This window comes from Typopeltis vanoorti, chromosome 7, assembly GCF_054136105.1.
Source record: "Typopeltis vanoorti isolate ZY-2024b chromosome 7, IOZ_Tvanoo_1.0, whole genome shotgun sequence".
Classification (NCBI taxonomy): Eukaryota; Metazoa; Arthropoda; class Arachnida; order Uropygi; family Thelyphonidae; genus Typopeltis; species Typopeltis vanoorti.
This window is the reverse complement of record NC_143555.1, coordinates 110,686,835-110,701,346: the sequence shown is the minus strand read 5'-3', so window position 1 is coordinate 110,701,346 and position 14,512 is coordinate 110,686,835. Positions and strand designations below refer to the sequence as shown.

The 14,512-nt window shown below is 34.4% G+C and overlaps 1 protein-coding gene across 6 annotated transcripts in view; it reads left to right on the top strand.

Annotated features, from left to right (window-relative positions):
- Positions 1–14,512, top strand: part of LOC150104962 (putative cytochrome P450 12a5, mitochondrial) — a 211,492-nt gene that overhangs the window by 13,648 nt on the left and 183,332 nt on the right. For 2 of the 6 annotated variants that reach the window (XM_090396072.1, XM_090396071.1), the window contains exon 2: positions 12,649–12,706. The exons of 3 other annotated variants lie outside the window; for them this stretch is intronic. The gene's annotated coding sequence lies outside the window, so the exon portion shown is untranslated. Of the gene's footprint in view, positions 1–7,515; positions 7,621–12,648; positions 12,707–14,512 lie in introns of those variants that run through there. One more of the 6 variants, XM_090396075.1, reaches the window with a different exon arrangement.

Below are 14,512 nucleotides of genomic sequence, written 5' to 3'. Positions count from 1 at the left end.
AAGCACTGCTTTGCTAGGATTCTGTCTCTCACAGTTTCTGTTTTTAATGAATTAGCTAATATTTTTATAATTTATAATTTTATAATTTTTATACAATTCACTTGTGAGAAAATTCGCTCCACGCATGCATGAATGCACCGATGAATGCGGCATAATAGTAAGATTTGTCATAAAATATGACAGTAAACCATATTTATTATTATTCATGCCATCTTTTATGTCAGTCAATGAATGCCAATATCTTTAGGAATTGGTAGATCTGATATTACGAGACGATAACTTCTCCACTCATCATCTATTTGATTTAACCTAATATCATCAACAAGCGAGGGGAATTGAGCAACAAGAGGAATAATGGTAGATGGTGACTGGTAGCAACTTTTGGGTTCAAGATTCGTAATTTTGCAACAATGCTGTCTTCTTCGAAGACTTTTCTTTATTTGCGAACTAAGTTCCACAAGAACCTTTAAACAATCATTTCTAAATCTCAACAAAATAGAGTTATCTTCGAAAGGGTTTCTAATTAAGTGCGCCATTGCTGTACCACCGAAGTAAATATCATTGACATTTTTATAGTTGTTTTGGTTTCTTGGATGAATTTCTGATAATTTAGCTGTTCTTAAAATCTCATCTTTAATGAAGCAACTAAGTAAATTGAGATACTCTGTTGATACATTTAGGAATAGTTGGTGTAACCTGAAATGCTCTGATTGAAAATCTATATTAAGTGTATCATAAATTTTTTTGGCATTGTCAATTTTATCTGTCCTTGATTTATTTTGAAAGTATAGAACTAATGCATCATACTGTTCTAAAATAGTTGATACCACTTTTTCCCTCGACAGCCACCTGGTTTGAGCAAGTTTGGGAATTTTATGTGTAGCTATATCAGCAGCTTCTTGAATGAGTACAAAATCTCTTTGCCGCTTAGCACTGTGGGAGAAGTAGGAGGTTAAATCCTTTAGAAAAGCTTCTAAGTATGAGGGTAAAACACTGACTGCATGACTAACGCATAGAGCAAATGAATGACAAACGCAACCCATCACAAAAACAGATGGGGACGTCATCTTTCAACAGTTTCTGAAATCCACTGTTAACGCCCATCATGGAGGAACAGTTACCACTACCAAACCCAATGATATTGCTAAGGGGAATGTCATGATCCAGCAGAAGAGTTTTGACAGCACAGTAAAGACTTTTAGCACTTCCGCTAAAAGTCTTTTTGTCTAAAAGTCGATTTGAGTGACGGAGATATCTGTACTCTCTGATCTATTATAATTGGAAATTTTTGATTCTTGCATATTTCGGTAAGTTGAGACTTTTCATGGAATGATATTCCATCCTGAATAACATACGAAAGTTTAGTTTTCTTCTTTGCCAACTTTCCAGCAATTTGGCTATCCGGAAATGCGCGTTTACACATCGTTACAAAGTGATCAACACGAGAAAATGGGACGTTATGCTCAGAAAAGGAGCTAGCAATTATTAACTCACTTCTAGCTAATTGTTTATCCTCTGTTGACGCTTTCTTATTAAGAAATTGAGTAATAACAGCTGTCTGTCGACTTGGCAGACTGATAATTACTTTTATGTTTGGCTGAATCTTTATGCTTTATTAGCGCAGATTTCTTTGTGTTTTTAAATGTAATATTACAACACTTACAGTAACTGGTATCTTTGCTGTTCGTCTTGCTGCAGGCAATCTTTTAATTCAGGACATTTTAACCAATCTTCTTCAAATGCTTGAGAATACCACTTCTGTTTTTTCTTTGATGGCTCCATATGGTTGGATTGGAAGTAGCATAAATATGAAAATAAGTAAAAATATTGATAATTTAAACAATTTGTCAAACACCGTACAATCACAAGGATCTCTATGATAACACTACAAGAGGTTGCGCTATATGTATGTAACGATGTAAAACCTGTGATAAGAAAGGGAAAACGAAACCAGAACAGAGCAAAAACGGTTTATTTATCAGATTTATCAAAAAAAAAAAAAAAAAATCGTGAATATAATACTAAAATGTGACAAAAATATTAAAATTCAAGCTTTTGTTCAAATTTCCCAAGATTTTGGGAGTTTTTTTTATTAAAAATCCCTAGATCCCTAGGTAGTGGCTAAATTCCCTAGATCTTGGGAAAAATCCCAAGGAGTGGCAGCCCTGTAAGTGACACATCCTACGATGAGTGGGATCCCTTCGATTCATTACATTCTTCACAACTGCGTTCCTATACTTACAAACTTAAAACTGTTATTCGGGTGCAAATGCGTTTTGCACTCCCAGTTAGGTCATATCTATTTGTTTTCCCTCCTTCCTAAAAGTGCTTTATTTGCTACTCACACTATTGTAAAACTATGTGTCTGTGCGCATAAAACCTCTTGTCTACCGTAACTTTTTTTTTTTGTTAATATCAAACCTACGCACTAGAATTTTCAAGGCCTATAGCACAAGTACGTATAGAGATAATTTGCCAAGAAGAAAGAACTTTTGATGTGTTTCTTGAACAGCTAAGTTGCAATTCTTGGGAAAACAATAAGAAGGTTGTTCCAAAGAACAGAGGTGGAATGAAAAAAAACAGGATGTCCGTCATTTTGTCCACTTATTGAGCGAAATGAAAAAAAAATCTCTTCCTCTTTCTGTGGGTGTGCGTGCGTGCGTGCGCGCTTCGGGTAGGGGTGGGGATAACTGGCCAAAAAGGAAGAAATAAAAAAAAAAACTACTGATGTATTCTAGTGAAATTACAATCCTTTGGAGGGGGTTGTCAAAGACTGAACTGTGTTCGGATGTTCACCAGCAACTGGTTAACATCAGCGCGTACCTGTTATTGGAATGTTTTTTAAAAGAATCCTGTGAATCCTTACTTCACAGCACCTGCGCCATTTTTAAATAAAAATGATCGTCTGCTTATTTTCCACATGAAAATGGACATTAAAAATCCTAGCGTATAATTTTTTTCACCTCGTCCTTGTGTTCTAAACTTGTAGTTCTTGATTAGTCTCCGCACGCCTATTCTTTTGTGTTCCTTTACAGATCAGTGGCGTCGCGTGCCCATTTCGGTTGGGTGTCGCGTGACTTATGCAACCGCGTTATAAAATTCACGTCAATTTGACCGTATGATTGCGTTTTTATATTGCAGGAAAGTTTTAATGGTGCATGGTGAATCAGCACTCCTCTTAATTGGTCCGATGTAATTCGTTGTAGGACAACATTGAATACTTTATCAATTAATTTTAACCAAATCTGCATATAGTGGAGACAATATGTAAATCACGTATTGTGAAAATACAGAAGTGTCTAATGTGCTCAGTTTTTGCATCTTTGTGCTTGCTCAGTAAATTTAGAAGAGGAGGACGAGATTTACCTCCTTTGATTACAATCATATAATCCGCAAAATCTCTGGCAGAAAACGAGACATTCAGTAGATCGTCAACTCGATTTTCCGATTGTAAATATGGTCCAAAAAAAAGTTATAAATTATTTATAGAAATTATATATTAAAAACTTGCCTATATCGGTGTCCTAAACAAGTAAGTTTACATTTCAATTTAATTGGCAATTTAATTACCGGAATAGCCGCGTAGTGTCGCCTTTGGTGATTTGGTTGGAGTTACGTGAGTAATCGGTTTTGTACATATTTTAACTAATGCGTGCGTAAACCTCAAGCCGCTAGACACCTTGCTAATTGGCTATTGCATAGACAGAGATCTGCGTGTAAACTTTGGCGTAAAATGTGTGATCGAAATTTGGAGCAGCGTGTTAACATCAGATTTTGTGTGAAAATCGGCAAAACTGCTAACGAAACGTTGGAGCTGTTGAAAGTGGCTTTTCGTGTGGATGCTCTGAAAACGTCAAGTGTCTTTGAGTAGCATTAGAGATTCAAAACTGGTCGAGAAGATGTGAACGATGACTCCTAAAGTAGGCAGCCATAAACAAAACTGACGGACCCAAATATGAAAAGAGTGCGAGATTTGATACGGTCTGACAGACGATTAAGTGTGCGATTAATGGCTGATAAATTGCAAATAAATCGAGAAATAGTCAGGGTAATTTTAACTGAAAAATTGGGTATGCGAAAGATTTCTCAGGAAATCACCAAGCCATAGTGGACTCATCGTCAGAGAGTTTCTGGCCAAAAAATCGATTACCGAATTAGGTCATCCTGCTTATTCACGCGACTTAGTTCCCTATGATTTCTAGCTGTTTCCAAGATTTTCTAACATCGCTGATATCCAGCATAATGTGATAAAAGAACTCAAGAGTATTCCGGAAAAAGAGTTCCAGGTCTGTTTCCAAAAATGGGAACACCGTCTAAACCAGTGTATAAATGCACAAGGGGACTACTTCGAAGGCGACAGCAGCCACTAATGCATAGTTCCAAATGTAAGTTTTTTTTACAGGTGCATTCTGGGAATTAAATTGTCACACCTGTATATCAGGAGCGTATATCTATCTAGTCCTATAACAACTGTCAGATTTTATATTCTTATACAGTATCATGTCATAATAACCGTTAATAGCATTTAAAAAAATGTAATTCACCTTATAACGGATATTTCTATGTAGCATACCTCAACAAAGAGTATCAGCATGTAACCTCTCTGCCTGACTGCAGAGAACCAAAAACCGGTTAATCCTGTACGTAAGATTGTTATGTTTACAATTAAAAAAAAAAAAAAAAAAAAAAAAATATATATATATATATATATATATATATATATATATATCCTACAATTATTTTCCAAGTGGTAATAAAATTTTCTTTTACTGAAAGACTAAAAGAAAAGACTTAGGAATAAGAAAGAAAATTGAAATATATTAGAAAGAATTGTACAGTGGGTGTAGCCAAGGGTTGTAGCCATACAGGTTACTATAAAAATACAATGTAGGCGATACAGTTACTAAAAAATTAAATAACTGTATCTATGAAGGCACATGAATACATTCATAACATATAACCGACTAAACATTATTTAGTCCCATGAGATAGCCTCTCAATCTTGTTCTAAAAGTGTAACCTGATGTTACAGACTTTAATTCATTAGGCAATTTATTGTAGCTATTTGTCGCTATGTACTCAAATTTTGTGAAAATTTTCTTTGTTTGCCTTGGGAATTACGAGCAGGTTCCGGCCACAACGTAAACCATAGTCTACGTTATATACAGAAAAATGTACAAGTTTATTTGTTACATATAGTATATAATTACATAGATAAAGTTTCTGTAACGGCAGTATTAAGAATGGCAAAAATGTCACTAATTGAATATGTGACGATATTAGTAATGGATATAGTTCTCGTTAATTTAGTTTGTAAAGGTGAAAATAAAATCTAAATATTATATAAAAATGGAGCCTCCGTAGCTCAATCGGTATAGACGAAGCCCTTTGGGCGGAAAGACCTGGGTTCGATTCCCGTCCTATGCCGTGAGGAACCTTTGCTGGTCTCTTTCGACTAAAGGTGGGTTAACCAGTCTCATACGGAAATGGAGGGTTTTTCTCCCACTTACTCGGGTTTTTCATCCCTCAAAACAGGCAAACCCGTCCCGTGAACACACCGGGACCGTCACAGTTATAAATATACTTACGGCAAGGAAGGAAGCTGGAAACCACCTTGCTTCATAATCATCTCTCTGGTATAGTAGCGTATCGCTGCCCCACCAGACATAAGACTGAAGGGAATAGACAAATTAAAAATAGAAAAATTCCCCAACCCTTCCATGGTACTGCACTGGAACTATAAGTTTACATTTCATTGGTGGGAGTGACAACGAAAACCAAACACATAAATTTGCATCGCATGATTATATTTTAAAATTCACTGACGATACTAATAAAGTTCATATGTTTCTGTACGCTTTGGCATGATTCCTAGTTTATTTTTATTTTATTTTTTTTTTACACGTCTTAATCAAACACACGTCTTAATCAAATGAACTTCAGCTGCTTACAACTTAAACTGATTCAAATATAACGGACAAGGGATACGCAGATAAGTCTAGTCCTCTAAAGAGATACACTATTGTGTTAAGTTTGGATAATACTTCGCGAGAACAGAAAGGAGGGGGGATGAAAAATACAAGATTAATAAAGTTCCTGGAATATATGGTGTAATTGTTTCCAGTAACATAGTTCTGCTACAGTGATCCCAAATTAAGTTGGTAAATTGGTTGGGGAAGTTAGAACGTGATAGTTTTATGTACTCAACAGACTATTAATATTTATCAGACGTCATCGAGCATAGCTTAGCTCATGGTTTATGAACTGAGCATAGTTCATAAACTATGAGAAATAGTTTATGAACTGTTTCAAACTGAAGAATGAGTAAAACTATTTCAAAATATTGAAGAAATAAATGGTTTAAGGAATGATATATGTAATATGGGTATAAGGTGTTCGATAGATTTATCTTCTGACAAACTCTTATTGAAATTGAGTAAAATGAGATGGATGATCAGTTGGCATCCTTGATACAGGAACGACTGGCTGATAGACCTAGATGTCCCGAAAAAGAAGGGTGACAAATGGTCTACCAAATGAAGTTTGTTTTGGGGAAGCTTTCGTCTTACCATCATTAGAGACGAACTATATTGATGAATATAGTTTAAAGTTTGAGAGTAGATGTTCAATTATTTGCAGGTGATACTAAGTTGGGGAGAGTAATGATACATAGCTCTGATGTGCGTTTACTACAAGAATGATTTCAATAGGTTGCCACTTTGGTAGATAAATGGGGGATTTCCATTCATTGTAAATAAGTGTAATAGCATGCACTTCGTCAGGAAAGATGGGATGAAACGTATTGTATTAGTGGAGTGTCACTTCAGAAGTTGTAGGGGACGAAGAATCTGGGAGTGGTGGTGGATAGTGAGTTGAAGTTCGGGAGACACATTTGAAAACTAAGAAGGTGATCCTGCGACTGCATAAGGTACCGAACAGAAAGCATCTAGATTTCTGTACGCAGGTTTGTTCACCTGAATATCTGGGTAATAGGGACAACTCTTAAAGAAGATTCAGAGGCTCGTGACACTGTCTCCGGGCTATAGAATGTTGAAGTTACAATTAGTCATAAAAACTAAGTGGGCAATAAGAAATTGTAGCTTTTACGTATATAGATAAATTAATTTTAAAACTATTTTTGAAAAAAAAGTTAAAGATTTTGTGAAAAATGTTATTTGGAAATGAGAATATCTTATTTCTTTCGAAGAGACCAGGTAGCCTTGTGAAACGGTCGCTTGTTTTGTCAGTTCACAAAAATTCGTCGCCAGAAAATTCTTCGTTGTGATAGCAGTCTGGTACCGATTCAATTAAAGGCACGGATATATCTAACACTATAAATAATATTACAAGAATTCATTGAAAGAACAGTTTATTTACAACAACAACATTTTGTTCTTCTTTTGGTACAAATACATGCAAGATTCGAAAATGAATCTAGTTTTCTTCGAAATATAGAGACGTACAGATCGAAGGTAGTGGCAGTTCGTGTGTGTGTGTGTGTGTGTGTGTGTGTGTGCGCGCGCGCGCGCGCGCGCTCGTGCGCACGGCAAAATATTCATTGGGACATTTTTGTGAGTACAGCTAATTGTTGAGTTTTGGTTCTTGTTTTGTTTTGTAAAGGTACGTTCGAAATTTTTTTTGTCTAATTTGATTTTGTGTAAAATCATAAGAAATGCAAATTAAAATCACGATACTTACTTCACTTAGTCATTTCATCAGTGTCTCCTTTAATTTTGAAATAATATGTGTAAAATCAATAATACACAAATTAATTATTCTTCTTCCATTTGCTTCGTAACTGGAGTCACGGAACAATCATTTGTCCGCATATAGGATTTGTCGTACAATTAATGCAAGATGTCCCTCGAATTTATTTTTAGTGCGAAGAACAAGTGATCCCAATTTACAAAAAAGGACAGAAACAGATTGAAATAACTATCGTGACATCAGCCTCCTCAATACAGGTTATAAAATCTATGCATGTTAACAAAGAAACAAATTAATATCCTATATACTGTAGAATCACAGCTGGGAGAAGAACAGAACGGATTCTGTAAGAGAAGATCGTGTATAGACTCGACTTTTATTTTAAAAATAATTATAGAAAAACATAGAGAATACATTATTGAAACACACACATAGCTTTCATTGATTATATAAAAGCATTTGACAAAATTTTGAGAAATAAACTATGGGAAACTCTAAAGGAATATCACATTCCAAACCAACTATACAATGCTCTATGAACATATACCACAATAATGAAATAGCAATAAAGCAAAATTATACCATATTTACTTGGAAACCAATAAATAGAGGAGTCCGTCAAGGCTGTCCTTTATCACCCATATTATTTAACATATATATGGACAATATTACCAAAAAATGGAGAGAAGTAAATACATGCGGCTTCTAAATTAATCGACATACAAAAATATACACGCTACTCTTTGCTGATGATCAGATTATCTTCGGAAAGACTGAAGACAAACTGCAGAAATTAATCTATAATTTAAATAATGTTATACAACAATATGACTATGGCATGGAAATATCAACGGAGAAAACTAAATGGCTTTTCATGGAGCCCTGTCAGAAGCAAAATAGTAATAAACAATAAAATAATTGAGCAAGGTAATAATTTAAAATATAGGCTGTAAACTATCTTACATAAATGAAATAGATATTGATTTTAAGATGACAAACTTTATAAAAATCACTGGAGTAATTAACACAACCTTTAAACCGAATTACGTACAGAAACACACAAGAATTAGAGTCTACAAAACAATAGCCAAACCTACACTATTATATCGAAGTGAGATATGGTCCTTTGGAGAAAGAGATATACAGAGAATTCAGGCAGCAGAAATGAAATTCCTTAGAAAAACAGAAAAACTAACCCTATTAGATAAAAAAAGAAATAGTGAAATAATTAAAATCTTAAAATTAATTCCATAACAGACTCAGTGATTAAATATAGGAAAAACTGGCCAGACCATATAACAAGAATGCAGAGAGAAAGATTACCAAAAAAGACCTTAACATATAAGCCTAGAGGAACAAGAAATAGGGGACGACCAAGAAGAAGATGGACTGAGTCCGGAACAGGCCACTTGGCCTAGAACCTGGATAGGAGGAGGAAGAAGAAGAAGAACAAGCATACATTGAATGATAATGGCCATTTATTCATAAAAGGCAAAGAAAATAAAGAAGAAAAAATGAAATTACGACCTGTTTGGGAAAAAAAAATGCACACTCCTGCATCTATTCATACATATATTTCATTAGAATTATTTTTAATATTTTTATAATTATTTTCTACTATTTTGCTTAAAAAATAAACACCAATAATTACGTCTAGTCTCGGAAGAATTTATAGTACGCAAGAAAAGTGGTGAACGAATAATAAAAAAAAAAGAATAATATTTTAAAATTTGATGCCTGCTACTCCATATAAAAAATGAATGTTTTCGAGAGATGAATTGGAGACGAATTATTCGGATACGATTCTATAATGCTAGACCTCCAGATTAAGGAAACTGTATTTCTTATGTAATTGACCCCTTTCTTTTGCTGCACGAAAAATTGACTTAAAAAAAAAAAAAAAGGAAATTTTAGGACAATTATTTATTTTCTGAAACAGAAGCTTTTATTGACAAATCTCGTTTCAGGATATGTTTTTATTATTGTTATTATCTGGGACCTCCAGGGAATCAAGGACTCATCGATGGTTTTTCACTCTAAAATCCTCTTATGCATCATAATATTTTATATGATAGATTAAGTTAGCGAGAAAAGAAAAAAAGAAAGAAAATGAATTACCTCTTGTAGGTAATACTTACAAGCGTTAATCAGCCATAGCTTATCTTCTGCCATTTATGCCGCACGATATATCAGAAAACATTTAAAATAAACAGGTGCAAAGAAGAAACGGTTAGAGAAGTTCTCTTATTAATTTTATTCGAGAAATGGGAAAAGGAAAGTAATTATGAACTGTTTCATTTCTGATTCTTACTTTTGTTTTCAAGCTTCTGTTTTTTCAAAGCACTGTAGTTTGTAAAAGTGAAATTCGAAATAAGAGAATTTATAATAATAATAATAATAATAATAATAATAATAATAATTATTATTATTATTATTATTATTATTATTATTATTATTATTATTATTTAATTTTGAGAAAATGTTTTCATGCACATTAAGGAAAAGCCAACTCCGGTAAAATAACTGAAAAACATATATATATATTTTTAAATTTGAATCCAATTTAAATATAGCTACTAGGCACAAGGAATCTATTTCTCGCATCCCATGTATATATGGCACTGAGGATTTGAAGCACGTCCTTTATTTCTGTCATTCTATTGAGCAAATGATGCTGTATTTATTTGGCAATGATTAGTTTGACGAGGAAAGTAGTGGCAACACTACTTTTTTGTACTGATTTTAAATAAAAAATGCTGTCTTTTTTATACATAGTAATAATAATCCACCATTGGTAATAGGCCGTTAAGACCCACCGGCTGCTCAGATTTGGCTTTTGTCACTTCAATTTTAGTATGAGATGGTTAATCTTATGCCTAAAAAATATATTTTGTGTGTAAGTGGGATTTGTTCTCCGGGTCAATGTTTGAAAACTCGAGTCTTAGAGAGGAAATTCTACACACCTTCGTATGAGACCGGCTAACTCACTACCCGTTGAAAAGTTCTGATTAGGTTCTTCTCGTCCCAGACAGGATTCGAACCCAGATCTTTCCATCTAAAAGGATTCGTCGAAACCAACTGAGTTGTATTTTTAGTACTTTATTTTAGTTTTAATTTTGGTGGTATGTTTCTATGAAAATCTTGTCTCTTGTTATTTATTATAGCCAAACTTAGAATATAGTGTGAAACCCACACATCGCAACTAAACAGAAAACAGTAGATACAAAACTGTAGCGCAATTGGAAGAACGACGGTATTGCGCCCTTCGATTGGAACAGGTCTAAGTTCGATTCTCGTCGTGACGGGAGGAATCTTTATGTGGACTTTTTCAATCGAAGGTGAATAAGTCGATCTCATACTGAGGTAGCGGGGGTTTTTTTCTCTCGGAAATTCGGGTTTTTCATCCCGCATACAGACAAATCGTCACTTCAGAACACACGCAATTTACAGACAAAAAATAAAAAATTACTAGTTGTGATGGTGGTGGTGGGAGGTAGATAGTGTTGATTGGTAGTAGAGGTTCGGTGTAGTGGTGGAGACAGTTGTATAGTAGGTGTCCTCCCGCGATGAGTCTTCGGACTTCTCGGAGGTGTCGCAAATAATAATAACAATAATAATAATTTTATTTCACAACTGTCTTTCCCTGCAAATTTGTTACAACGTTCAGGAAAGTGATAGATATTGCTTGCCAAAATCTTATTCATGAGAATCTAACAATTACCACGTAGCTTTGCTAGTATATGCATATATAAGATAGAAGAGTCTTTGAAAAGGCTTCATATAAGTACCTTTAGTAAGTATTTAGTGAAAAATAAAATATCCATAATTCTTAACAATAATATTTGCTGTAGTTCAGCCAGCCTAGTTGGCCGAATGGTTAGCGTCCACACTCTCCAATCAAAATGTTGCTGGTTCGAATCCCGCCGTGGGCATGGATGTTTGTGATTGACTTTAGGAGGAGATGAATTTCATCGCCCGTGTGAAACCCTCTCCCGCTTGTTGGAGGCCTGAAGTGGCTTGAAAAAGTTCCATGTTTGGTCTCTAGAGCAGGGTTTCCTGACAATGTCAAAATGGATTAAAAAAATATATAAAAATCGAACAAAATACTTAGCCCACCCACTGTAACAAATGTACAATAGGTTTGCAAATAACCAGGGACGGCTCGTGCATAGGCACTATGGAACTGCAGCACCCTCAATTTTTCTCGATATATAAATATATTTATTAATTTATTTATATTTGCTTGTAATATTTAATTTTATCATCAACAATCCTATACAATTCTCATATTTTGTAAAATATAAAAAATAATAAAAATCCATCTTGTAGCACTTAGGAGGGCGAAGGACGCTAGCGGCACTGTGTTTTCCATAGTGTCGTATTGCTACGCGCGCAAGCATATGCACGTCATAGTGAGATGCAAGCTATTAGCGTAATGCGGCACTGTCCGACGCGCCGTTCCACTGTTGTTTATGTGCAGTTTGCACCAATAGTAGAGTGTTCGTAGTGCTTATTGTGTTTACTCCGTCTCTTTAAATATTTGGACATTACAATTAAAGAGATAATATTTGTTATAGTAATTTTAAGTAATTTTGAATTATACTAAACTGTATAATTTTATCGATAATAAACAATATATTTTCATGTTTAATTTTATTTTAATTTTTACCATAATTTTGACATTTTATGCAAACGTGTATACACAGTACCTATAGTGTGTATGTATATTTCGAAAATTGCAGCACCCCCACGATTTCATTCCACAAGCCGCCACTGCAAATAACCTTTCGTGGGAGCAACATAAAAAAATAAAAAAAATAAAAAAAACATTAAAAAAATCAAAATAACATATTTGCACTTATGCCCTCCATTGTTATGAATTTTCTACCTATTTATATTGCATAAAGAAAACTACTGAAAAATATGTTTGCCTTTTTCCAGATGTTCTCAGAAGCTGAAATCTCAAAATGCCTACAAGTAGTTTATAGTAGTTTCGGGTGTAAGCTATCCTTTATGATATAACTTTCAGAAACTTCAATTTCTTAGGGTAGATATTACATATTTTGTCCTGCACTATACATAGAATGTAAACTTTTCCTGTACATGCACATATATGGAAACATTCATATTAATGAAATCATAAAACGGTAAGCACAAAACTTCTAGTTATTTATTAACAACACGACTAGTTTCTTTCAAATTATATGGGACTTCTTCAGGTGCGGAAGATACATAAAATATCTAGATGCAAACTTACAAAAAATAAAAGTTGGTATGGCAACAAACAAATGTTGTTGTTGGTGTCTTGTCTTTTGAAGAATCTTAGATGTTTCCGTGTGCTCCTTGCACTGCTTTGGCTATGTCAATGATTTTGTCTGTATAGAGCTGTTGTTCAGGATTAGGATCTATTTCTTGCAAGGCTGCTATAATTGCTGGACAGGTAAAGATGTGAGTGGGTGTCAGTTCAGTATTGGGGCAGTTGTTGCAGTTTTTATATGTTCTTGTATCATCTGTATTGATCTTCATTCCTCTATAATGTCCTGTTCATAATCTTGCTATCATGGTAGAGGTCTTTCTGTCAGCACTGATTTGGGGAATTTGATGTTGTATCACTGATTTCAGTGGAATTAGCTTTTGCTAATGCATTGGCATCAGCAAGAGTTATCATGTCAGTTTCTTGGTTGAGTTCTCTGGCCTCTTTTGCTAATTTATCAGCTGCTTCATTGTAATCAATGCCTACATGAGCAGGAATCCATTGTAAAATGCAACTTTTTCCTAAACACTTTAGTTGATTTAAGAGTTTATGGATGTCTTGTGTGAGCTTGGTATTGCCATTTTTGATTGCCTCCATAGCTGATCTTGAGTCACTGTAAATTATAATTCCTTCAGATTGTTGAGATGATGATAGTTTTAAGTAGGCTTCTAGTGCTTTATTTATTGCACAGAGTTCGCTGGTAAAATTGGAAGCGATTCTCCTAGATCGAAATTGAAAGTTTTTCACCTTTTGGGAGTAGAAGGAGAACACCAGCGCCTCCATTAATCATATTGGTGTCTGACGATTCATCAGTATAACAAATAACCTGTTTGGAGGATAAAAGAAGGTTGATAGTATTTAGGCCTTTTTCTTTGAGCATTTCTTTTGGTTCTTTTTTTTTTGTACAGAGTTTTGTAAGGTTTAGATTTATGGAAGTATTTGAAGGTAAAGGACTGGAAAATAGAGGTTCTTTGTTTATGTGGGCATTTAGCTCAAGACCTATTTCTTTCCTGATAGTGTCATCATATTGTAAAGTTAATGATCTGTGAAGTCTGCATTTTTGGTTCCAATGTTCATAAGGTTTTAGGGAGACATGATCACTTTAGTAGCTTCCGATATTATTTATGAATTTTATGGTGGCAAATTTTCGTCTGTCCTCCAGCAGGTCAAGCCCACATTCCTGTTGGGCTCTGATGTTGTTAGTGGATGAGACTGCACCAATGATAATCTTGGATGCTTTTGCTTGTATTTTGTCTAATTTTTTCTTTACCAATGAGGCCAAAGGTCACCAGATAGGTGCTGCATATTCCATTATTGGCCTTATTAGTGTAGTGTAAGTAGTTTTGAGGATTTTTGGCTTTGCACCCCAATTTGTTCCACAAAGCCTTTTCAGTATATTTAATTTTTTTAGAGCTCTGTTGGAAGTGTTAGAGATGTGTTGTGCAAAATGTAATTCCTGATCAAGTGTAATACCAAGGTATTTTGGATTTGTGACTTTTTCAATTAGCTTGTTGATCATGACTTTGGGATTGTAGGAATGTCTATTTTTCT